At 43.0% G+C, this 27,293-nt stretch overlaps 1 non-coding gene across 1 annotated transcript; it reads right to left on the bottom strand.

Annotated features, from left to right (window-relative positions):
- Nucleotides 1-17,690: 17,690 nt before the first annotated feature.
- Nucleotides 17,691-17,765, bottom strand: Trnap-cgg. Its single transcript has one exon. It is a non-coding gene; the product is annotated as a tRNA-Pro (tRNA).
- Between the last annotated feature and the right edge of the window lie 9,528 nt (nucleotides 17,766-27,293).

The raw sequence follows: 27,293 nt of genomic DNA, 5'->3' as shown, positions 1-27,293 counted from the left end.
TCGTCATCCACAATGTTTAGAATGGCTATGATCTGGGGTATGTGTGGATGTGTGGGGCACAGTCAAATGGTGGTGCCACAGGGATCAGTGATTGGGCCACTCCTGTTCCTTATTTACCTAAATGATATGTCCTCTAGTATTACAGGTGATTCTAAAATATTTCTGTTTCCTGATGACACTAGCTTGGTACTAAAGGATGTTGTGTGCAACATTGGCACTGTTTCAAATAGTGCAGTTCATTACATAAGTTCACTGCTTGTAGAAAATAAATTAACGCTAAATCGCAATAAGACTCAGTTTTTACATTTTATAACCCACAATTCAAAAAAAACCCGACGTTTCAGTTTCACAGAATGGACATATTATTAGTGAAACTGAACGGTTCAAATTTCTTGGTGTACAGATAGGCAATAAACTGTCATGGAAAGCCCACTTTCAGGATCTTGTTCAAAGACTTAATGCTGACATTTTTACAGTTCGAACGGTAGTGATAGTTCGGCACCAAAAGTGATCTACTTTGCTTATTTTCAGTCGCTTATGAAGTGTGGTACTATATTTTGGTGTAAATCTTCCCATTCTTAAAGGATAGTTTTGGCTCAGAAACGGGCGGCTCGGGCAATAAATGGTGTAAGTTCCCAACCTCTTGTCGACCCCTGTTCAGTAGTCTGTGTATTTTGACATTGGCCTCTCACTATATATATTATTTATTGTCGTTTCTTGTCAACAGTACCAGCTTATTCCCAAGAATTAGAAGCCTTCACGGAGTTAATACTAGGCGGATATCCAATCTGCATTTGGAGCGGACTACCTTGAATCTTGTGCACCAAGGTGTGCAGTACATCCATGTTCAATAAGCTACCACAAGAATACAAAAAATCTTAGCAGTAATCCACACGCTTTCAAATCGGAGCTGAAGAATTTACTCATGGGTCACTCCTTCTATCCTGTAGAGCAGTTCCTTGAAAAATTCAGCTGATTCCTGTTTTATATTGTTGACTACATTCTTCTTTTGGATTCTTAAACATTTTATTTTATCTGTTATTACTTTTATGTTGTTATTTCCTGAACTGACACGTTCCATGACCCTATAGATTTGCTCCTGAATTTTTCCAACGGAACGAGGAGGGAAAAATAAAATTTAAAAAACATATTATTCGTGTACATGTTCGGTAGATGGCTGTGGAAGCAATAACCTTGCCTCCCCAGACGTTCGCTGCTCCTCGTTAAGGAAAGGCAAGCAAGTAGTCACTTTCACCGTCTCAGACACGCACCATGTTCCTCTTACCTCTCTGTTTCTCCACGCCAGCCAGAACTCATATGAGGACCGTACGAACTTCCCTTCCCTCCTTTTAGTTCATATTGACAGGCTGTTTAGGACACGATTAAGACTTCAACATACGTAAACAGGCAAGACGTAACTCTCAACTGTTTTCGACAAGATAAACTTTGAATGTTTTAGTCGTGCTTATACAGGCTGGAGAAAAATTGTGTCGCAAAACTTTAACCCTGGATAACTGATGCCAGTAGGAACCAAAATTACTAATCTTGTGTAGGTCGATAACGCACCATTTTTTAACTACGGAAACTGGGCACCACGCTCTCGGACTGGGCGCTGGGTTGCCCTGTTGCTGTAGTCGGTTGTCGGTTCATACATACAAACGTCCCTCACCCCCGTCACTGCCCAAGCGTGATACGCACACTTGTCGAATAGGTCTTGCTGTTTGTCTCCACCACACGTGAGAGGCATTCACACCTAACAGGGCAATCCCGCGGCCAATCGGAGTGTGTGGCGCCAAGTTTCCGTAGTTTAAACATTGAGCGTTGTCAACCTACACAACATTATCAATTTTGGTTCCTACTGGCATCAGCTATTCGGGATTAAAATTTCGTGACACAATTTTTCTTCACCCTGTATATGTACTTTACTGTCGTTTCTTGTTAACAATATCAGCTTATTCTGGAGAATTAGCAGCTTTCACTCAGCTAATACGAGGGACAATCCCAATCAACCTTTGGATTGCACTTCGTTAACTCTTGTGCAGAAAGATGTGCAGTATACCGCTGGTTCCATTTTCCATAAGCTATCACAAGATTACAAAAATCTTAGCAGTAATCCACGTGCTTTCAAATCGAAGTTGAACAGTTGTCTCGTGGGTCATTCATTTTATTCTGTGGAGGATTTCGTTGAAAAATTAATCTCATTTCTGTGTTATATTGTTGATTCCGTTTGCATAAACTTATGGCTTCTCTTTTTTCATCTACATCTACATATGCATGGATACTCTGCAAATCTCATTCAAGTGTCTGGGAGAGGGTTCATAGAACCACCTTCACAATTCTCTATTATTCCAATGTCGTATAGCTGCGTGGAAAGAACGAACAAAACAAATGGTTCAAATGGCTCTGAGCACTATGGGACTTAACTTCTTAGGACATCGGTCCCCTAGAACTTAGAACTACTTAAACCTAACTAACCTAAGGACATCACACACAGCCATGCCCGAGGCAGGATTAGAACCTGCGACCGTAGCGGTTGCGCGGTTCCAGACTGTAGCGCCTAGAACCGCTCGGCCACTTTGGCCGGCAAAGAACGAACACCTATATCTTTCCGTACTAGCTCTGATTTCCCTTATTTCATAGTGGTGATCGTTTCTCATTATGTAGGTCGGTGTCAACAAAATATTTCCGCATTCGGAAGAGAAAGTTGGTGATTGAAATTTCGTGAGAAGATTTCGTCGCAACGAAGAACGCCCTTCTCTTAATTATGTCCAGCCCATACCCTGCATCATTTCAGCGACACTCTCTCCCATATTTCGTGATAATACAAAACGTGCTGCCCTTCTTTGAACTTTTTCGATGAACTCCGTCAGTCCTACCTGGTAAGGATCCCACACCGTGCAGCAGTATTCTAAAAGAGGACGGACAAGCGTTATGTACGCAGTCTCCTTAGTAATCTATTACATTTTCTAAGTATCCTATCAATAAAATGCAGTCTTTGGTTATCCTTCCCCACAACATTTTCTGTGTGTTCCTTCCAAGTTACGTTGTTCGTAATTGTAATTCCTAGACATTTAGTTGAATTTACGGCCTTTATATTTGACTGATTTATCGTGTAACCGAAGTTTAAAGGAATCCTTTTAGCACTCATGTGGATGACCTCAAACTTTTCGTTATTTATCTTCAATGGCAATTTTCGCACCATTCAGATATCGTTTCTAACTCGTTTAGCAGTTTGTTTTGATCTTCTGACGACTTTATTAGTCGATAAACGACAGCGTCATCTGCAAACAACCTAAGACGGCTGCTCGGATTGTCTCCCAAATCGTTTATATAGATAAGGAACCGAAAAGGTCCTATAACACTACCTTGGGGAACGCCAGAAATCACTTTTGTTTTACTCGATGACTTTCCTTCAAGTTCTACGAACTGCGACCTCTGTGACAGGAAGTCACAAATCCAGTCACATAACTTAGATGATATTCTATAACCACGCAATTTTGGGTTCATAACCTTTTTATTTTATGTGGTATTACTTTTATGTTCATGTACTGACACGCTCCATGACCTTGTAGATTTGCTCCTGAATTTGGTCCAACCTAACAAGACGTGTAAAATGAAATAAAAAATATACATCTACCTATTCGGTGGATGGGTGTGGAAGCAATAACGTTGCCTCTTCTGAGGAGATGTTCGCTGCTCCACGTTGAGGAAAGGCGAGCCGGTGGGCCTTTCCCTCGTCACAGGCAGGTACAAAGATGCCCTTGTCCCTCTGTTCCTCCACGGCAACCAGAGTTCATAAGAGAACTGTAGGAACTTGCCATCGTCAGTTTGGCTCATATTGACAGGTTGTAAAGGACACGTCTAGGACTTCGACATATGTAAACAGAAACACGTAACTCTCAATCATTTTGGACAAGATCGTTTTTGAATATCTTAGGCGTACTTATATACTTTATATGCCCCGAATCTTTAAGCAATCCGCAGCCGACCGGTAGTTTTAAAAGTACGAAGTTCGAATCTCTTTGCAAGTACTTTTTTTACATTTCCACGTAATTTAACCAAAACATTTATTATGTCTGTGAAAATTACCAACATTTAATATTTACGTAATATTTATCCCGAACTATCGTAAGGAGACTGGAATTACAAAAAGGGTACACGAGAATTTTCAAACAAATGAGTATATTCACTTCCTTTACATTAGTGTATCTTCATTTGTGACAAGTAAAATACGGAACGTAAGACGTACTGCACTCATCAGGATGATACTTATCGTAGAAATGTGGAACTCAGTAATTACTGCGACATATAGCACGTGTGATGAACGTCGAATTTTTGCATCTGCACGATTTTTCAATGCTTCTAACGCAAAACAAATTTGGTTTACATTCGTAAACAGTTCTCTTTCGTCACATAATTTAGCGCAGTACCACGTACATCGAAGCAGATCAGCGGATATTGGCACAGACGACAGATGGTATACTGTTGGGTGAATTTTTATGCTGTCTACTATATAAACCATTTTTCTTTCCTGTTCGATGATGTACGTAGCATTTTGTTTTTTAAGGTTATTCGCCTGCACGTAAAAACTGGCTGTACCAGTACACTTGGCAGGGATTACTTTAATACTGCACATAAGCAGATTAACGTGAGACTGAAAAAAAGTACCAGCAGCCAGAATCTATCCAATGATCTCTTATTTATGAAACTAGTTGCTGACTGCCTCATCTGCGAATTCCATTAATGCTAGCGACCATGAAAGTACGCATTGTGATTCACCTGCCCCAACCTATGGGTTTTATGCAACCTGCAACGTCTTGAAAAACCACAAATGGCATTTTCATATTTCGTCGTTAACTACTCCGAAACTATTAACCCTATAAAGAAAATTAACAGGACCTTTCTTTAGAAAATTTAATGCACTTAAATACTGCACTGGGAAACGTTTTCGCTTGAGACCGTAGTTATTGATTTACTCAAGAAAAACGCGTTTCAAGGTCACTTTTGCACGCTTCTCATGCATAATTCAAAAACAACAGCATCTAGCGAAAACGTATACCAGTACAAAATTTCGTTAATTTAACTTTCTTACAAAATAGTCCTGTTCATATTTTATGTAGAACTAACCGTTTGTGCATAACGAAACGAGCCAAAGTACATGAAAATTTTGCTTGTGGTATTCGACGGTTTTGCGTGTTCCATAAAATCAAAGGGTAGGGGCAGCTGAATCACTGTGTAAGAAGACTGGAACTTTCAAACTAGATTCTCCCTAAATCAGTTGAGAGTAGATTCTTTCTGCTGAACTCCAAATCGTGCGCCACACATTCCGTCGATATGAATGAATTCGGTAAGAGGAAGTTCGTACAGTACCCTTGTTAGCAATTAGGAACAAATTGAATATTTACTAAAACAGCAAGCTAGTGGCAGTAAGATTCATCACTTACTTACGGGCATAGTTGTTTTGTTCCAGAATATGGCTGTGGCTGGGGTAAATGCACGCCAAAAAATTAGAGAATGCAGGTTGTCTGCCCTGTCGCTAGAAAGGCAACATAACAGTCTTTTGATTATATCAAAAGTAGCTAGACATGTGGAAAACCACACGATTGTATTCTTCAAAAAGAGTGACACTTATCCAAAAAGGTAAATATCGACAAAATATACAGGATGTCCCAGGAGAAATAGTCAGTTTTGAAGAATGTGACAGAAAAGGTCATTTGAGGCAAGAAACTTCGTATGAAAATATGCCCTATTCCGAATGTTCAGATGTGTGTGAATTCCTAATGGTCCAAACTGGTGAGGTATTCGGTCCCTAGACTTACACACTACTGAGAGTGACTTGCTAAGAACAACACACACACACACACACACACATGTCCGGGGGAGAACTCGAAACTCTGGCGGGAGGGGTTGCGCAATCTGTGACATGGTGCATCATACCGCGCAGCCACTCCACGCGGCTATTCCTAATGGAAAGACATTTAATGTACATTGTGTCGGAAAGCACAAATGGTATTCTTCGACAGCGGCAGGAGCACTACCGTCGCAGAAACCGTAAACATACATTATATCTACAAATTCTTCATAGTGGAGGTGCGTGGCACTTTAGTCAGCGTGTGCACGAATACAGTTAACCTATGTTTCTACCTGATACACTTTTAATCCCTCGCAATGCTTCACTCGCAACACACCGTGGACAACTGGGCATTCGATGGGCTAGTTTAATGACAGAAAGACACCCCGAGCAAAGATAATGAAGGCAACAAACGCTTGGATTAGAATAAAACGTCAAAGAGATCGCCATGTGCGCGCCACTAGCCCAAAATCAAAAGTACATTAAATTTGTTGTGTCTCGGAAACCATTCGGAATAAAGCGTATGTCCATACCAGGCCTTTTGTTTCAAACGACCATTCTTTTCATATCCCTTAATATTGACCATATTTCTGGGACACCCTGTAGTACAGTATACTGTACTGCATTTAATGTAAAAATGAAACGTGAATTGAAAACAGGTTCTGCCCTGTCGCTATCAAGGCAACATAATAGTCTTCATTCCTCACCATACGGTAATTCTGATGTGAAGAATACTTGAACACATTGCAAGTCTGCTTCCCATGGCCGAAGTATTGATAAGTGCTTGGGAGGGCACTGGTAGGTACGGTGAGGACGAAAATTAATATAGAGAGCTCATTATTTGAGTGCATACATTATTCACATATGTTTTGTTTATTTTACTTTCGTTAAGTTGTAACGCAACAGCTACGGTCATCATTTAGCTACCAATAGCATGTTTGACACTGATTCAAGAGCATCTAATTTGCAAAAATTATGTTATGTCGTAGCATGTATCTTTTTAATCCATAGCACTACTTATGTATATATTTATTTAAACAATTTTAAACAGGTATTACGCTAGAATGAATGGTGAAGTATTACAGTTTAGATTGTTTTATTCTGCAAGAAGCCGAGCGTTTGCTGACTTTGGTAAGGATACCAAATCTTTGTAAAATAAAAGAAATAATTGTACCTTGCATGCGTGAGTAATATATTTGCGCTTCACTCCATCTTAATCTGTGAGAGGCATCCCAGCAGTTTCTCACTGATTCATGGTGCCACGTATGATGTTTCTCGTAGGTGTCATAACAAAGGCTCTTCTTACCTTCGTATTTTGTTAAGAATTGCTATCTATGAGTATTTTGATGGCTGGACAAACCACCGTGTTTGCTGAAATCTTATGTCAATGGAACTTCAAAAGTCTTATAGATACGTATGTAAATGCCCATGTACATCCTGTAGAATGTAATGCATTATTGAACTGCTGCAGAATACATAATGGTGGATTGCTTGTTATTCGATATAAACACTCACATGTCAGAGACTTTTTTTATTTGTTTTTGTGTTACAGATGCCTCTAACTCCACCTTGTGACAAGACATGTTTACTTTGTAACAAGTCGAATATCATGAACCAGTTGAGGTACTGATGTTTTGGAGGAACTTATAAAATTGACTAGATACTGTGTATCGATTAAGCTATGTAACTCAACTTACTGCGTCATCATGCACAAAATTGTTCACCACCTTGCCTTATGTTATATTTTGAACCACAGCTCTGATGAGGGTGATACCGAAACGAGTCATGAGGAGTGAAAAATAAAATAAATATTTTATTGATTAACACAAGAGTAACTTATTACTGACACACAATGAAGCGGAAAAAGAAGCAGTGGAAGTAAATCTCAGCTAATGACGTACAACATAGACAGCGCACAGATATTCATATCAATCTCGTATTACTTCATATAATGAAAAAGGGATACTGTACACAAATCTATGAAGAGAGATAAATTCACGCCCAGCTGAAAAATTCCAGGGAAAAGGCGCTCAACGAGCAGTCCACATTAAGAAAAAACCAGTTTCTTGACAATTTCCTTTAAAGGTACTCCGCAAGATCGTAGCTGCATCTAGACATTAATGAATCCGTTTAACATTTTAAAGAACATACTTATTATTATAGGAAACAGCGATCTATAATCATTATAAATAAACTAGAAGCACTCTTGATCGCTTAAATTATAATAATATCGAAAAAATTTAAGCGATCAAGACTGTTTCTTGTTTATTTATTAATGAGTGCGTTCTTACAAGCAGATCACGTTGCGCCGCGACACGCCTACCGCACTCTTCAGTTCCCTGTGTTCCAACTTTAGCCTCCTCACTCTAGAGGGCGTAACTTTACACTCTACCTGGACATACCGTTCACAGCAACATTCTTAGATTCTTATTAAATCTAAAAACTGCTTTTAGCTTTTCACTGGTGATCATGCAGTTAGAAATTTCGAACAAGCCTGAAGCTAACTCCTTTCAAAGCTAAAAAATGCCCACACATTTAATATCGAATTGTACAGTTTTTTTAAGAAGACACGCCTGTTTTTCCGTGGTTCATTCGACATACAACTTATAAATCTATCAGACTTTTAGTTTTTCATCATCTCACGTTACTCTACAACCGAACAATGTAATATATATTCTTTCTGTACTTATAATGTACATGTGTAAGCTTTGGCTTTCAACTCCTGTTAGGTAAGTTAATTATATGTCCATCATATTATAGACTAACAATGGCAGTGTCGGACCCAATCGAAATGGCTTGAATGTGAAATTCGAAACCGTTCATGGGCTTAGACAGAAGCGCACCTGGGGCGTCATTTCATTAATTGCTTAAAGACGCTAGTGTAAAACGAATATACAGGGTGGTCCACTGATAGTGACCGGCCCAAATATATCACGAAGTAAGCATCAAACGAAATAACTACAAAGAACGAAACTCGTCTAGCTTGAAGGGGGAAACCAGATGGCACTACAGTTGGCCGGCTAGATGGCGCTGCCATAGGTCAAACGGATATCAACTGCGTTTTTTAAAATAGGAAACCCCATTTTTATTACATATTCGTTTAGTGCGTAAATAAATATGAATGATTTAGTTGGACCACTTTTTTCGCTTTGTGATAGATGGCGCTGTAATAGTCACAAACGTATACGTATGTGGTATCACGTAACATTCCGTCACTACGGTCAGTTATTTGCTTCGTGAAACATTATTCGAGTTAAACTGGACCGTTTACCAATTGCGGATAAGGTCGATATAATGTTGATGTATGGCTATTGTGATCAAAATGCCCAACGGTCGTGTGCTATGTATGCTGCTCGATATGCTGGACGACATCATGCAAGAGTCCGGACCGTTTGCCGGATAGTTACGTTATTTAATGAAAGAGGAAGTGTTCAGCCACTTGTGAAAGACAACCACGACCTGCAACCAATGATGATGCCCAAGTAGGTGTTTTAGCTACTGCCGCGGCTAATCCGCACATCAGTAGCAGACAAATTGCGCGAGAATCGGGCATCTCAAAAACGTCGATGTTGAGAATGCTACATCAACATCGATTGCACCCGTACCATATTTCTATGCACCAGCAATTGCGTGGCGACGACTTTGAACGTCGTGTACAGTTCTACCACTGGGCACAAGAGAGATTACGGGACGATGACAGATTTTTTGCACGCGTTCTATTTAGCGACGAAGTGTCATTCACCAACAACGGTAACGTAAACCGGTATAATATGCACTATTGGGCGACGGAAAATCCACGATGGATGCGACAAGTGGAACATCAGCGACCTTGGCGGGTTTATGTATGGTTGCGGCATTATGGGAGGAAGGATAATTAGTTCCCATTTTATCGATGGCAATCTGGTGCAAAGTATGCTGATTTCCTACGTAATGTTCTACCGATGTTACTACAAGGGGTTTCACTGCATGACAGAATGGCGATGTACTTCCAACATGATGGATGGTTCAAATGGCTCTGAGCACTCTGGGACTTAACTACTGAGGTCATCAGTCCCCTAGAACTTAGAACTACTTAAACCTAACTAACCTAAGGACATCACACACATCCATGCCCGAGGCAGGATTCGAACCTGCGACCGTAGCGGTCACGCGGTTCCAAACTGACGCGCTTAGAACCGCACGGCCACGCCGGCCTGCCCATGATGGATGTCCGGCACACAGCTCGCGTGCGGTTGAAGCGATATTGAATAGCATATTTCATGACAGGTGGATTGGTCGTCGAAGCACCATACCATGGCCGGCACGTTCACCGGACCTGACGTCCCCAGATTTCTTTCTGTGGGGAAAGTTGAAGGATATTTGCTATCATGATCCACCGACAACGCCTGACAACATGCGTCAGCGCATTTTCAATGCTGTGCGAACATTACGGAAGACGAACTTCTCGATGTTGAGAGGAATGTCGTTACACGTATTGCCAAATGCATTGAGGTTGACGGACATTGTTTTTGAGCATTTATTGCATTAATGTGGTATTTACAGGTAATCACGCTGTAACAACATGCGGTCTCAGAAATGATAAGTTCACAAAGGCACATGTATCACATTGGAACAACCGAAATAAAATGTTCAGACGTACCTACGTTCTGTACTTAAATTTAAAAAACCTACCTGCTACCAACTGTTCGTCTAAAATGGTGAGCCATATGTTTTTTGACCCCAAAATCATATGTTTTTCTTAGCAGGTGCATTTTGCTGCTACCTATTTCCAGGTACTCCATATCAGCGACCTCAGTAGTCATTAGACATCGTGGAGAGCAGAGTGGGCGCTCCGCGGAACTCACGGACTTCGAATTGATTGGGTGTCACTTGCGTCATACGTTTGTACACAAACTTCTACACTCCTAAACATTCCTAGGTCCACTGTTTCCGGTGTCATAGGGAAGTGGAAACGTGAAGGGGCACGTACAGCACAAAATCGTACATGCCGACCTCGTCTGTTGATTGACAGAGACCGCCGACAGTTGAGGAGGGTCGTATTTGTAATAAGCAGAAGAGGGTCGTAATGTGTAATAGGCAGACGTCTATTCAGACCATCACGCAGGAATTCGAAACTGCATCACGATCCACTGTAAGTACTATGATAGGCGGGAGGTGAGAAAACTTGGATATCATGGTCGAGCGGCTGCTCATAGTCCACACATCACGCCGGTAAATGCCAAAGGACGCCTCGCTTCGTGTAAGAAGCGTAAACATTTGACAATTGAACATTGGAAAATCGTTGTACGGAGTGACGAACCACGGAACAATGTAGGGATCCGACGGCAGGGTGTGGGTATGGCGAATGACCGGTGAACGTCATCTGCTAGCGCGTGTAGTGCCAATATTAAAATTCGGAGGCGGTGGTGTTATGGTGTGGTCGTGTTCTTCTCGGAGGAGGCTTGCACCCCTTGTTGTTTCGCGTGGTTCTTTCACAGCACAGGCCTACAACAATCTTTCAACACGATCGAGCACCTGTTCATAACGCACGGCCTGTGACGGAGTGGTTACACGACAATAACATCCCTGTAATGGACTGGTCTGCACAGAGTCCTGACTTGAATGCTATGGAATGTTTTGAAAGCCGAATTCGTGGCAAGCCTCACCGACAGACGTCGATACCTCTCCTCAGCACAGCAATCTGTAAATAATGGGCTGCCATTCCCTAAGAAACCTTCCAGCCCCTGATTGAACGTATGCCTGTGAGAGTGGAAGCTGTCACCAAGGCTATGGGTGGGTCAACACCATATTGAATTCCAGCATTACCGATGGAGGGCGTCACAAACTTGTAAGTCATTTTCAGCCGGGTGTCTGGTTCTTTAGATCACATAGTGCGTGTGCGTAGAAGAACACTGAATACCATTTCCCCGTGCATTCGCGTAAAATAAAATACAACGCCACGCCATCTTAGCAAAATGATGAAAGACAGACATTGCAGTATCAATTGCCATCTTCATACGTCACAAGGCAGGACAGACTTCTCTGTATATACCTTTGGGTATCGGAAATACATTGACAGCAAAAGTGAACAAAATTATCACTTGTACATAACTAGAACGAATAGATAGTTTAGAGACTTCCATCACTTGTGCAGTAAACAAAGAATTATTTACTTTGAAACAAACCCGCAGGCGAAAATAAATGGACAGCTTCTAAACTAAGCTAGTAGATTACATTGGTATACAGGTGTTTCAAAACTAACGGTTTCAAAACTAACGGTCTTCACGTATAGACATGCATGGCTCAATGTATAAAATATTTAGAAACTAATATTAAACTACCTAACCCGAAGCAATGTAGTTGTTCCGTTGGGTAAAGTATCGTATTATGTAAAGTATACAAGTGTTCGAAGTTTATACGCACGAATATTATATGCGGGTTGTGAACGTAATCTTGCCACCGGAACAAAGTTAATTAATGAGGAAGGAATTAAAATAATGCAAAGGAATACCGACATCATTACACAGCTAGTAACATTTTTTTTCGTATATTCTTACAGAAAATAAAAATCATTTGATACAGGTGAACGTCTTTAGAAAACAAAAGAGAAGACGCTGACTAAGGGAGGAGGTGACCATACGCATCAGAATCTTAAAAAATTTCGATCGTTTATGGTCAAATTTGGAACACGAATAGAAGATGTGGTTTACAACAGCTTCTGACTCTGAATCACACACACATTTAAGGGAATCGTAAAAGCCGATTCTGTATAGATGCACAGGAAACGAGGCATGGTTAAAGCGCAGTCGAAAGATGATGGGAATCGGAGATTGGTCCAAATACGTCTTTGTAAACCGCGTCCTAGTAGCAATTTGCGGTTGTAATTCTGCGTGATATTTGCTGGAACACATTCCACACCTCTTGTCATCTGTTTTCTGTGGCTCTTGACTAAACATAAGAAGTCTGCACAAGGTACTTCGAAATCGAGAAGAGTCCTTGTAGATGAAGCTTTCTTCGCTAAGACGTCAAAGATTGACAGTTACTAAGAGGCCCAAGGGAATACGTATAGTACACCTGACATCGTCGGTTGAAGGAGAGACAGCCATTTATACTATTAGTTAGTACCGGCAATTAGTTAGAACCGGCAATTCTTCGCAACTGCTAAATACGAAGGTTGGAACTTTAATAGTGGCTGCTATATATTTACAGCTCGTACAAAATAGATACGTGTATCAAAGTTTTACTGACCTTCAAAGTAGTCGCCAGCATTGTGTATAACCTGTTGCCAGCGATGTGAAAGTCGTAGGATACTCTTAGCAGCGCCAGTTGTGTTGACAGTTCGAGCGGGGCGGTCTATTGCCCTACGAATTTGTAGCATTAGAAGCGAATGCCGTGAAGTGTTTCCTTCAGCTTAGATATCGAAATGAACGAGGACTTGAGTCAGAGGAGTGCAGTAGGTGGTATAGCACTTAGTAGCCCCATCAGTCAAACAAATCAGTAACAGCTTGCACTGTACGTGCTTGAGATATTCCTGCAAAATGATGGTCAGGTCCTGCAGGAAGTGTCATCACTTCTGTCTCTGTGCTGTTCATTTTTGGAACACAACGTACGACCAGCTTACAGACAGAAGTGATGACACTTTCTGCAGGACCTGACCATCATTTTGCAGGAAACTGCTCAAGCACGTACAGTGAAATCTGTTACTGATTTGTTTGACTGAAGGGGCTGCTAAGTGCTATACCACCTACTGCACTCACCTGACTTAAGCCCTCGTGAGTTCAACTCGATTTCTAAACTGAAGGAAACGTTTCACGGCATTCGCTTCAGAACTGCTACAAATTCGTCGGGCACTAGACCGCGCCGCTCGTACTGTCAACACAACTGGCACTGCTAAGAGTATCCTACGACTTCCACATCGCTGGAAACGAGTTATACACAATGACGGTGACTACTTTGAAGGTCAGTGAAACTTTGAAACACGTATCTACTTTGTACGAGCAGTAAATAAATAGCTGCCACTATTAAAGTTCCAACCCTCGTATGTATTAGAGATGAAACCTCCTGCTCCCGCCCCCCTTTCGTCTCTTGACCTCTCCTCCTCCCCCCTCCCTTTGTCTGTCTCCTCCTCTTCCCCCCTACCTCTGTCCATCACCTTCTCCCCCCTTCCCGCTATATATCTCTTATTCCATACTCTCTTTATCCATCTTCTCCACCCTCATCTCTCTGCCCATATCCTCCTTCCCCTTGTTTATGTCGATTTCCTCCCCACTTCTCTGTCTATCTCCTCCTTTCCTCTTTCTGACCTTACTCATTGGTGTTACAAACGGATCCTTGAATGGAAACAGAAGTCAAAATGAATGGGTAAATCGGTTGGTACCATTAATACACAGTTTACCCGAGAGACCTTTCCAGCTGATGGACCTGTGTGGGTAATAGCTTTAATGACAGTGTTTCGCATGGTTTTAATCTATGAACAGATAAGATTATAAAGTTAGCCAAAAACACAACTTTCCTGTAAAACTTCCTAAGTTTCCAACTAAAGACACCAAATCACAGTGAACTGGCATCAATTAAATGTGTGCAACACGCCAAAGATATCATCACCAACGGGAACACACGTTTGGCCGACTGTTTTTTCGACTGTCCACATTATTTTGTGCGTAAGCTCCAACTCAACGACTCAAACTCGGATGCATCCGTTGTTCCGAATTCATAATGGATTGTGCGTGAGAACTTCTTATTCGATTGGTCTCCAAACACTGTCTACTTTCTTCGACAGTCTCAGTGACTCGATGATAACGCAGTTGACCTGCGTTGCTCTTATGCCGACGGATATTCAGACACCTCACTCCTGGCATTTTTTCCAAAATAGTAAGCGACGAAATGAAACCAACTGAATGCTTCCAGTACACTAAATTACCACGAACTAACATCAATTCAATCTTTGCAACACGCCAGAGATATGATCACTACCGATAACGCACTGAAATATCGCTTTAAATTGTACACCTTATCGTAAAATATCAATATTGAATGCGAAATTTGTTGTTGTTCTGAAAATATGCGACAGAAGAGCTGTCAAACTGAACGACAACTTGTGACACCACAACTGTCAAACAGACGTCACATTCCTTTCACTGAAATTCCATCAAAATTTCGGACTTTTCCGACGGGTTTTCCAAAACCTTGTTCTGATAGTTCTGATAATTACCAACGAACACACACACACACACACACACATAATCACTAAACAGCCAAATCGTCTGGGGCGTTCTCAAGTGATGATCTTTCATCCATGCGGCAACTGGTTTTTATTTATGAAGGTAAATTGTAATAGTCTTTAGTGCAATAAAATATAGTCACAACTTGATGTTTACAGCTTTCAGCTGACTAGAAACCATCCTCAGATCTACGGAAATTAGCAGAAAATGTTCCTTCCGGTTAATGTGATGTTTTCTGTTTATTTGCATCGATTAGAGGATGCTAGCTAAGCAGCTGAAACCGGTGATGTATAGTATGTAATTATACTGCGGTCAAGGCTATTAAAATTTGTAATGGCTACAGCCAGTAAACAGGTCTATCACCGCCCCGTAAATGTTTGGGGGATAAGGAGTTTTATTCCCGTGAGAAACGTGAGAAGAGACCAGCTCCGGAGTGCCGAGCATCTGCCATCGGCTAAGGCGGAGAACACGTCGCTGGTTTTTGTTTCCGTCTATGTGGGCCACGCGTCGCAGGAATAAATCACCGTTTCCCTCCCACGCGCAAGAAAATGAGACGAAAGTTGCGAAATGGGGCGTGGAGAGGCAGCCCCTGGCTACTGGCTGAGCCCGCCGTTGAGTCGCGGCGCTGTGTGGTCTGCAAGCCAAACAGTGGCGGACGCCCTCCTAGGACTGCTGGACGCCAGTCGTTCCCGACCTACTACACCCACATGTCTGCCGGAAGGTCAAGCCGCACCCGCCCATCCCCCTTAAGACACCCCAGACGTGTCAATTTCTTTTCTACCCAATTCGCCTCACCACATTTTATTAGTTCTCCGATTTACTCACGCAATCGTTAACTTTTGTTTCGCAGGGCCACATTTCGAAACGTTCACTCGTTGTCTGAAGTGTCTTTAGTCCACGCTTCACATACCGGGCTAATCTATACTGGAGCGATAAAAAAGTCGTATAGGCATGCGTAATCAAATACGGATCCATGTAAAGAGGCGGAATACGGCGCTGCGGTCGGCAACGCCTATATAAGACAAGTGTCTGGCACAGTTGTTAGATCGGCTGCTGCTGCTACAACGGCAGGTTATCAAGATCTAAGTGTGTTTGAACGTGGTGTTGTAGTCGGCACACGAACTATGGGACACAGACTCTCCGAGGTTACGTTGAAGAGCGGAATTTTCCGTACAACCATTTCACGAGTGTAGCGTGAATATCAGGAATCCGGTAAAACGTCAAATCTCCGACATCGCTGCGGCCGGTGAAAGATCCTACAAAACCGGAACCAACGATGACTGAATATAATCGTTCAACTCCTGACAGAAGTGCGTTCATTCCACAAATTGCTGCAGATTTCAATTCTGGGACATCAACAAATGTCAGTGTAGGAACCATTCTATAAACATCATCGATAACAGATTTCGGAGCCAAAGGACCACACGTGTACCTTTGATGACTGCACGATACGAAGCTTTACCCCTTCCCTCAGCCCATCAACATCGACAATGGACTGTTGGTGACTGGGAGCATGTTGCCTGCTCGTACGAGTCTCGTTTGAAATTGTACCGAGCGGATGGACGTGTACGGGTCTGGAGACACCCTCATGAATCCATGGACCCTGCATGTCAGTAGGGTACTGTTCAAGCTGGTACAGGCTCTGTAATGGTGTAGAGCGTGTGCAGTGGGTTTGATATAGAACCCCTGATACGTCTAGATACGACTCTGACGGGTGACACGTACGTAAGCATCCTGTCTGATCACCTCCATCCATTCATGTCCACTGTGCATTCCGACGGACTTGGGCAATTCCAGCAGGACAATGCAACACCCCACACCTTCAGAATTGTTACAGAGTGACTCTAGGAACACTCTTCTGAGTTTAAACGCTTCCATTGGTCACCAAAATCCCCAGACATGAACATTATTGAGCATATCTGGGATGCCTTGCAACGAGCTGTTCAGAAGAGATCTCCACCCCCTTGTACTCTTACGGATTTATAGACAGACTGCAGGATTCATGGTGTCAATTACCTCCAGCACTACATCAGACATTAGTCGAGTCCACGCCAAGTCCATTTCTGTCTCAAATGGCTCTGAGCACTATGGGACTTAACATCTATGGTCATCAGCCCCCTAGATCTTAGAACTATTTAAACCTAACTAACCTAAGGACATCACACACATCCATGCCCGAGGCAGGATTCGAACCTGCGACCGTAGCAGTCGCGCGGTCCCGGGCTGAGCGCCTAGAACCGCTAGACCACCGCCGCCAGCTTAAAAATTTAAATTTTCTCATAAATACTCATTAAGAAGTGTAATGTAATGGTAAAGGTTACATAGTACCGCAAGTATTACAGTTAGAAACCATTAGATGCCCCTGGCCAGTGTGCCTCACAGCAGGCATATTACCCAGAATAAATTTAACCCGTATCTGGGTATGAGAACACTTAGTGACTTCCCACAAACCGTACACATAATCTCAAACCCTTGTGTAAGTTTTCCTCCCTGACGCCCTCACAAAATGATGAAAGGAGAAAGTTTACCACGTACTACATTTTCACTGTTCGTATAGTAAAGCTTACGCATCAGAATGAGATTTTCACTCTGCTGCGGAGTGTGCGCTGATATGAAACTTCCTGGCAGATTAAAACTGTGTGCCCGACCGAGACTCGAACTCGGGACCTTTGCCTTCCGCGGGCAAGTGCTCTACCAACTGAGCTACCGAAGCACGACTCATGCCCGGTACTCTCAGCTTTACTTCTGGCAGTACCTCGTCTCCTACCTTCCATACCTTACAGAAGCTCTCCTGCGAACCTTGCAGAGCTAGCACTCCTGAAAGAAAGGATATTGCGGAGACATGGCTTAGCCACAGCCTGGGGGATGTTTCCAGAGTGAGATTTTCACTCTGCAGCGGAGTGTGCGCTGATATGAAACTTCCTGGCAGATTAAAACTGTGTGCCCGACCGAGACTCGAACTCAGGACCTTTGCTTTTCGGGGGCAAGTGCTCTACCAACTGAGCTACCGAAGCACGACTCACGCCCGGTACTCACAGCTTTACTTCTGCCAGTACCTCGTCTCCTACCTTCCAAACCTTACAGAAGCTCTCCTGCGAACCTTGTAGAACTCTTACGCATCAGGTTTGATGTTATAATTTATTACTTCTTTACTACTAATTCCACACAGAACACATTTCACAGGTAGGCCGTACTTACTTCTACCAGTATATGTATCTCTACAGAATTATACCACTGTAGACACACAATTCAGGATATATGACGTCATCAACAACGAGACGCCTGAAAGACGTTTTGCATAAAACGGATCGCAAATTACACAAACTACACCTTTCCAGTGTTTCGTAACGCCTGGGCTTAGCGACTTCCAGCAACTTTCAAAACGCTTTCAAATTATTTCTCAACTTTTTTCGCTTATTGATTAATGTAAGTTATTTAACGCATTAACTCATTTGTAAATTAATCAAACGTTTCGAGTTATTTTATACATGAGAGACAAATTCTTTACAGAATCAAGGATTTACTGGTACCTCTAGAAGAGACTTAATGAAACTTAGTACCTATGGGTGGCTGACTTGTCTGGTGTAATGGTAACGGATTATATACATGGGCTACACAAACCCTTCTCGTGACTCAATGTATCGATCAGTGGAAACCTTATCAAAATCCCTACTGAATTTCCTGAGATCAGTCCGAACATACTGACATAAAAAGCAGAGGGAGTCTTTAATTTAGTATTATTTGTAAATTTTAGACTACTTCCCTTTTCCAAAAAGACTTTCAGTGCTGTTGCTAATCTGTAATTTTTATCCACTCTTCTTTGGTAACCACCAGGTATTTTGTTCCCAAAATAGCGAGACTCATCTGCTCCCTGTAGTTTCTCATTACCTTATATAATTACCTCCGCATTGCCTGATTTAATTGGACTATACGACACAAAAATTTTAGTGTGAGAGGGTTGTTAAACAACGCCTTTAATATTTTCTCAGCTCTTAACAACGATAGAATGAAGTAAAAGGAATAAAACCTCAGAGCAGAAAGAAACTCAGAAGGGAATCGAACATTAGCACGAACATCAGTAGACCCAGATCGTAAGCACGGAAACTGAAATCCGAAACTTTTCGAACATTAGGCAATATCATTCTTGATGGCAGAACAAAAACTGGTTGGAACAGGAAATGACTGTTTCCTTCAACAAATATAATGTGCTCGTGAATAACGCAGCGCGGCACAATTCGGAAGATGTTGACCTTATGCTGAAATTAGGCTCCTTTATAACGTTGTACTGGCCTAATGGCAACAGTTATCATGGTATCCTTAAAGGTAAAGGACTGAAAACATTCCGAGTAGGTGTTTTTGCTAGCTGTCCACCCTGCAAACATGGCTGAGAGGAGCGACGCTAGGGTCACTCCTGTAGTGACACAAAACACCCGAAAACGCATTAGAAGAAAGGTGTTGAAGGAAAAGACTCTCCGAGGTTTAATTGTAGCAGTCATCAAGAAAAGGAAAAGCTATCCCAGTGAAGAAATTCTCCAACGGAAGTGAGTGGAATAACGCTGTAAAGGAATACTGCATTCTAACGTGGTGCTCTGAAAGGGACAATTTTTGTATTGTTGTAGACTTGATACTGTACATCTTGCAACGAAAACAACCTATCCACAAGGACAGACATGTAGACCACTAACTCGAACATAACCGTAAGGAGAACTATAGTAAAACAGGTGTCAGCCAAGCGAACATTTTATAGCTGTCAACTGCGTACGACACAAGGTTGCGTGATTTCCTGCTGTGAATGAAAACGAAGGAAAAGTTTCGAAATTTGGTGGAAATTTTCTTCCATTTTCATTTTAATATGGGATTTGTAATCCTAGTAACTGCTTTAAGAGTAGATGAACTTCATTACCGTTTAAAGGACCGAAGTTTCATTACCAGTAAGTGTTTTAAGAGTCAATGCATAAGCCTGGATATCTTTTCACTGGGCAAAGTTCATTTACCCTTATAGTAGGCTATTCACGTGTTCTCTGTCACCGGGAGTTATAGTTGTAGTCTTCAGTCAGAAGATCGGTTTGATGCATTTCTCCATGCTACTCTATCCTGTACAAGTCTCATAATCTCCGAATAACTGCTCAAACTTACATAATCTGCTTACTGTATTCACTTTCCTCTACGATTTTGGCCAACACACTTCCCTCCAATAATAAACTGGTGATCCCCTGATGTCTCAAAATGTGTCCTATCACCCGATCCCGTCTTCTAGTCAGGTTTTGCCACAAATTTCTTTTCTCCCCTATTCTACTGAATATCTCCTCATTCGTTACGTAATATACCAATCTGATTTTCAGCACACTCCTGTAGCACCACATTTCAAAAGCTTCTATTCACTTATTGTCCAAACTGTTTACCGTCCATGTTTCACTCCCATACAAATGTTTTCAGAAAACATTTTCTAACACTTAAATGTATATTCGATGTTAACAAATTCCTTTCTTCAGGAATCCTTTTATTGCCATTAGCAGCCTACATTATACAGGGTGTTACAAAAAGGTACGGCCAAACTTTCAGGAAACATTCCTCACACACAAAGAAAGAAAATATTCTATTTGGACATGTGTCCGGAAACGCTTACTTTCCATGTTAGAGCTCATTTTATTACTTCTCTTCAAACCACATTAATCATGGAATGGAAACACACAGCAACAGAACGTACCAGCGTGATTTCTAACACTTTGGTACAGTAAATGATCAAAATGTCCTCCGTTAGCGAGGATACATGCATCCACCCTCCGTCGCATGGAATCCCTGATGCGCTGATGCAGCCCTGGAGAATGGCGTATTGTATCACAGCCGTCCACAATACGAGCACGAAGAGTTTCTACATTTGGTACCGCGGTTGCGTAGACAAGAGCTTTCAAATGCTCCCATAAATGAAAGTCAAGAGGGTTGAGGTCAGGAGAGCGTGGAGGCCATGGAATTGGTCCGCCTCTACCAATCCATCGGTCACCGAATCTGTTGTTGAGAAGCGTACGAACACTTCGACTGAAATTTGCAGGCGCTCCATCGTGCATGAACCACATGTTGTGTCGTACTTGTAAAGGCACATGTTCTACCAGCACAGGTGGAGTATCCCGTATGAAATCATGATAACGTGGTTCATTGACCGTAGGTGGAAGAACAAGGGGCCCAATCATGACATCACCAACAATGCCTGCCCAAACGTTGACAGAAAATCTGTGTTGATGACGTGACTGGACAATTGCGTGCGGATTCTCGTCAGCCCACACATGTTGATTGTGAAAATTTACAATTTGATCACGTTGGAATGAAGCCTCATCCGTAAAGAGAACATTTGCACTGAAATGAGGATTGACACATTGTTGGATGAACCATTCGCAGAAGTGTACTCGTGGAGGCCAATCAGCTGCTGATAGTGCCTGCACACGCTGTACATGGTACGGAAACAACTGGTTCTCCCGTATCACTTTCCATACAGTGACGTGGTCAAAGTTAGCTTGTACAGCTGCAGCTTCACTGACGCTGACATTAGGGTTACCGTCAACTGCACGAAGAATTGCCTCGTCCATTGCAGGTGTCCTCGTCGTTCTACGTCTTCCCCAATCGCGAGTCATTGGCTGGAATGTTCCGTGCTCCCTAAGACGCCGATCAGTTGCTTCGAACATCTTCCTGTCGGGACACCTTCGTTCTGGAAATCTGTCTAGATACAAACGTACTGCGCCACGGCTATTGCTAATCCATACATCAAATGGGCATCTGCCAACTCCGCATTTGTAAACATTACACTGTCTGCAAAATCACGTTCGTGATGAACACTAACCTGTTGATGCTACGTACTGATTTCCTGATGCAATGAGTCGCATGTCAACACAAGCACCGAAGTCAACATTACCTTCCTTCAATTGGGCCAACTGGCGGTGAATCGAGGAAGTACAGTACATACTGACGAAACTAAAATGAGGTCTAACATGGAAATTAAGCGTTTCCGGACACATGTCCACATTACATCTTTTCTTTATCTGTGTGTGAGGAATGTTTCCTGAAAGTTTGGCCGTACCTTTTTGTAACACCCTGTATATCCTCTGTACTTCGACCCAAATAGCAAAACTGGCAATACAAGCGATTCTGAAGAAGAAAATTTTGTTAACATAGAATGTAGATTTTAGTGTTGTGAGGTCTTTTCTGAAGGTATTTGCCTGGAATGTAGTCATGTACGAAAGTGAAGTATGAACGATGAACAGTTTAGACAAGAAGACAACTTTAGAAATGTGGTGCTATAGAGGAGTGCTAAAGATGAAATGGGTAGTCCCTGTAGCAAATGACGAGGTACGGGATAGAAATCGGAAGGAAAGAAATTTCTAGCACTGCCAGTCTAGAACCTACCTCTGTCTTCCTCTACAGTTTTTGTCGTCTACAGCTCGCTCAAGTAACATGGAAATAAGTCCCTGATGTCTTAACAGATGCCTTATCATCCTGTCTCTTCTCCCTGTCAGCGTTTTTTACACGTTCCTTTCCTCTCCGATTCTGCGCATAACCTCCTCATTCCTTACCATATCAGTCCACCTAATTTTCAACATTCGTCTGTAGCACCACATTTCAAATGGATCGATTATCTTCTGTTCCGGTTTCCTCGTAGTCCACTTTTCGCTACCATATAATGCTGTGCTCCAAATGTATATTCTCAGAAATTTCTTTCTCAAATTAAGGCCTGCGTATGATACTAGTAGACATCTTTTGGCCAGGAATGCCCTTCTGTTGATGGTAGTCTGCTTTTGATGTCTTCCTTGCTCCATCAATCACTGGTTATTTGCTGCCTAGGTAGCAGAATGCCTTAATATCGTTAACTTCGCGTCAATCAATCCTGATGTTTTCTCGCTGTTCTCATTTCTGATACTTCGCATTACTTTCGTCTTTCTTCGATTTACTTCCAATCTAAATTCTGTACTCAATAGAACTTAAACTACCTCGCGTTAGAGATCTACTCAGTTGCAGTTTCGAGCACATGAAAATAGGTTATATTATTAAGATTTCGTTCGCATAATCTGTTCACCGGACGAAGATGCTGTGATATGCAAATGATTAGCTTTTCAGAGCATTCACACAAGCTTGGCGCCGATGACGACGCCTACAACGTGCTGACATGAGGAAAGTTTCCAACCGATTTCTCATACACCAACAGCAGTTGACCAGCGTTGCCTGGTGAAACGTTGTTGTGATGCCTCGTGTAAGGAGGAGAAATGCGTACCATCACGTTTCCGACTTTGATAAAGGGCGGATTGTAGTTTATCGCGATTGCGGTTTATCGTATCGCTACATTGCTGCTCGCGTTGGTCGAGATCCAATGACTGTTAGCAGAACATGGAATCGGTGGGTTCAGGGGGGTAACACGGAACGCCGTATTGGATCCCAACGGACTCGTATCACTAGCAGTCGAGATGACAGGCATCTTATCCGTATGGCTGTAACGGATCGTGCAGTCACGTCTCGATCCCTGAGTCAACAGATGAGGACGTCTGAAGGACAACAACCATCTGCACGAACAGTTCGACGAAGTTTGCAGCAGCATGGACTATCTGCTCGGAGACCATGGCTGCGGTTACCCTTGACGCTGCATCACAGACAGGATGCCTGCGATGGTGTACTCAACGACGAATCTGGGTTCACGAATGGCAAAAAGTCATTTTTTCGGATGAATCCAGGTTCTGTTTACAGCATCGTGATGGTCGCATCCATGTTTGGCGACATCGCGGTGAACGCACACTGGAATCGTGTATTCGTCCATACCGGCGTATCACCCGGCGTGATGGAATCTGGGTTCACGAATGGCAAAAAGTCATTTTTTCGGATGAATCCAGGTTCTGTTTACAGCATCGTGATGGTCGCATCCATGTTTGGCGACATTGCGGTGAACGCACACTGGAATCGTGTATTCGTCCATACCGGCGTATCACCCGGCGTGATGGTATGGGGTGCCATTGGTTACACGTCTCGGTCACCTCCTGTTCGCACTGACGGCACTTTGAACAGTGGACGTTACATTTCAGATGTGTTACGACCTGAGGCTCCATCTTTCATTCGATCCCTGCGAAACCCTACATTTCAGCAGGATAATGCACGACCACATGTTGCAGGTCCTGTACGGGCCTTTCTGGATACAGAAAATGTTCGACTGCTGTCCTGGCCAGCACATTCTTCGGATCTTTCACAAATTGAAAACGTCTGGTCAATGGTGGCCGAGCAACTGGCTCGTCACAATACGCCAGTCACTACTCTTGATTAACTGTGGTATCGTGTTGAAGCTGCATGGGCAGCTGTACCTGTACATGCCACCCAAGCTCTGTTTGACTCAATGCCCAGGCGTATCAAAGCCGTTATTACGGCCAGAGGTGGTTGTTCTGGGTACTAATTTCTCAGGATCTATACACCCAAATTGCGTGAAAATGTAATCACATGTCAGTTCCAGTATAATGAATTTGTCCAATGAATACCCGTTTAGCATGTGCGTCTCTTCTTGGTGTAGCAATTTTAATGGCCAGTAGTGTATGTTTCCGCAAATAAAACCAAAATGGAAACATAGTGCCTCTCTTTCAGAAGGGACTGATGCAAGTTTCATATTTGTACGTCGAATAGTCTGCATGTTTGGGCTCAAAATGTTTCAAATGGCTCTGAGAACTACGGGATTTAACCTCTGAGGCCATCAGTCCACTAGAACTTAGAACTACTTAAACCTAACTAACTTAAGATCATAGCACACATCCATGCCCGAGGCAGGATTCGAACCTGCGACCGTAGCGGTCGCGCGGTTCCAGACTGTAGCGCCTAGAACCGCTCGGCCACTCCGGCCGGCATGTTGGAGCGAGTTCGACGGAATGTAAGATAACGCGTGTGTTCTGTGGGAGACGCGGCAGTTCAGCTTGGTGCAAGTGTCAGCCCTGAAGCTATTTTGAACACATTATAACTAACTGAGGAATCTGGCGTAGTTGTAGGTAGTAATGGACCTTGCAATTGTTCAGAGTTGTGGAGAGTTGAACTGCGTTCGGCAGCCCTGCACCAGTAGTCGCTACGCGACACTTTCTTTTGGCGGGCTGGCGAAGTGATTCCGAGAATCGAAGCAGTGACCTCCGGCAGGTGAGGCGAGAGCGTTTCCGATCGCGTAGCGCGCGCTTTTTGCCGCGCGACACTTCTTGCTCGCCGCTTGCAGCGCGGCGGCCGCGCCGGTAGCCCGTTAACGTCTCACTTGTCCGGTCGCGCGCCAGGGGGGCCCATCCACTGTGCCACTCTGTGAGAAGCGCGCTACTGCGCTCTGCTCTGCCTTTCTTCTCGATCGCTGCAGCCGGCAGATGCACGTCTGCGGCTCCGCAACTGTCATCCGTGTGATACGTCTGAGTGATGTATCCCTTTATTTGTTTCCTGAGGGGCCAACAAAAGTCACAGAATTCCAGCTACGATGTCGGTCTCAGTCACTTGATGGCCGTATTCAGCTGTGATATTATTATTGCTTTAAAATCACTCAATTCTTGCACGCGAAATATCCCTAGACTTCAGAATGCATGCAATAATCCCGAGTACAAAGACAGCATGCAGCGACAGGTGTGAATACTACCGAAACATCAACTACTTTAGCTCGAAGTTGCTAAATACTAACACGAATTATTTAGAGGGGAATCGAAATACTGGAGAAGACCAGCCCCTACGTTGGTGAGTCTTGCTGCCGGAGAAATGTAGGAACACCTCAGGCAATACTCACGGCACTACTCACCTTACAAAACACACTGAAGGTAAACCAAAGTTTTATAGCACTTGCAGATTTGAAGGAAGCGAAGGAAGAGTTTATAAGGGAGAGAGAGAAGGTTGTCTTCTATCGCGATGTTATTCAGTTTGTGCACTGAGGAAGCTGTGAAGGAAATCAAGAAGAAATTAGGAAAGGAATGACTATGTAATTCTGCAGAGGCGGCAAAGGTCTCAGAAGAGCAGCTGAACTAAGCGGATAGTGGCTTGGAGAGAGTTTGTAAGATGAATATCTACACATGTAAAGCAAGGGTTATGGAATTTAGTCGAATCAAATCAGGTGATGCTGACGGACGTACACTGGGAAACGAGATATCATCTGTATGGTATGAGTTTTGCTGTTTGAGCACCAAAATAACTGAAGATGTCCGAAGTAGAGAGAATATAAAATCTAGACTGTCTGAAACTTCCTGGCAGATTAAAACTGTGTGCCAGACCGAGACTCAAACTCAGGACCTTTGCCTTTCGCGGGCAAGTGTTCTGCCTCTTTTTTTTTTTTTTTTTTTTTTTTTAATATCTCATTTTGTTCGATTTTGTTCGTTGCATCTGCTCAGACCTTCGTCTTTAGCAGCTAGCACGACTCACGCCCCGTCCTCACAGGCTTACATCTGTCAGTACCTCGTCTCCTACCTTCCAAACCTTACAGAAGCTCTCCTGCTCTGAGGACGCGGTGTGAGTCGTGCTTGGGTAGCTCAGATGGTACAGCACTTGCCCGCGAAAGGCTAAGGTTCCGAGTTCGAGTCTGGGTCCAGCACACAGTTTTAATCTCCACACTCTGCTGCAGAGAGAAAATCTCATTCTGTAGACTGTCTGTATACACCTATAAACAAATGTCAGGCTACTATGCCGTGGTCGGAATAACTATTAGGTGTAACCAAACGTGTCGTCCCAGTCTGCGTAGGACTTCTTCAAGAGAGTTTGTAGCATATTCGAAGATCCACTTCACGTCCTGGCTCACTACTGAATGAAGTAAATTTCCGTTTGCGTCGGTCTGACATCACATGTTTTGAAAACTTGAGCGCAACTGGCCGTTGTCGGTTGCTGTCGCCAGCTGTTGCCGTCACCTTAAGATGGAAGGCTGGTACACATCATCTCCAGCAGCGGTGTTCAGATGCCGTACAGTTTCACACCCTCCTCCCTCCGATAAAAATGATTGGGGTTTTTACTGGTCTCTATGGCCTTCCACAGTACACGCCTGTGACTCCTGGCAACAAAAAATATTCCGCAACTGCAGATCTACCTGTTTCCCCCTTCAACAGTTTCCCTTGTATTGTTTTGCTGTTTTTTGATCATTCTTTTAGTTTGAACAACATTCCTGCTCACATTCACTGCTCAACAATTATCCTTTATATTCCCGCTTTTTCCAGCGGTTTGACAGCATCCTTGGCCGACTTAAAGCATTCCTTTACCTCTCTGGCGTATTTGTAGATTATAGCGTTATT

This window comes from Schistocerca americana, chromosome 6, assembly GCF_021461395.2.
Source record: "Schistocerca americana isolate TAMUIC-IGC-003095 chromosome 6, iqSchAmer2.1, whole genome shotgun sequence".
Lineage (NCBI taxonomy): Eukaryota > Metazoa > Arthropoda > Insecta > Orthoptera > Acrididae > Schistocerca > Schistocerca americana.
Note: the sequence above shows the minus strand (reverse complement) of the source record. Positions and strands in the feature narration are given on the sequence as shown.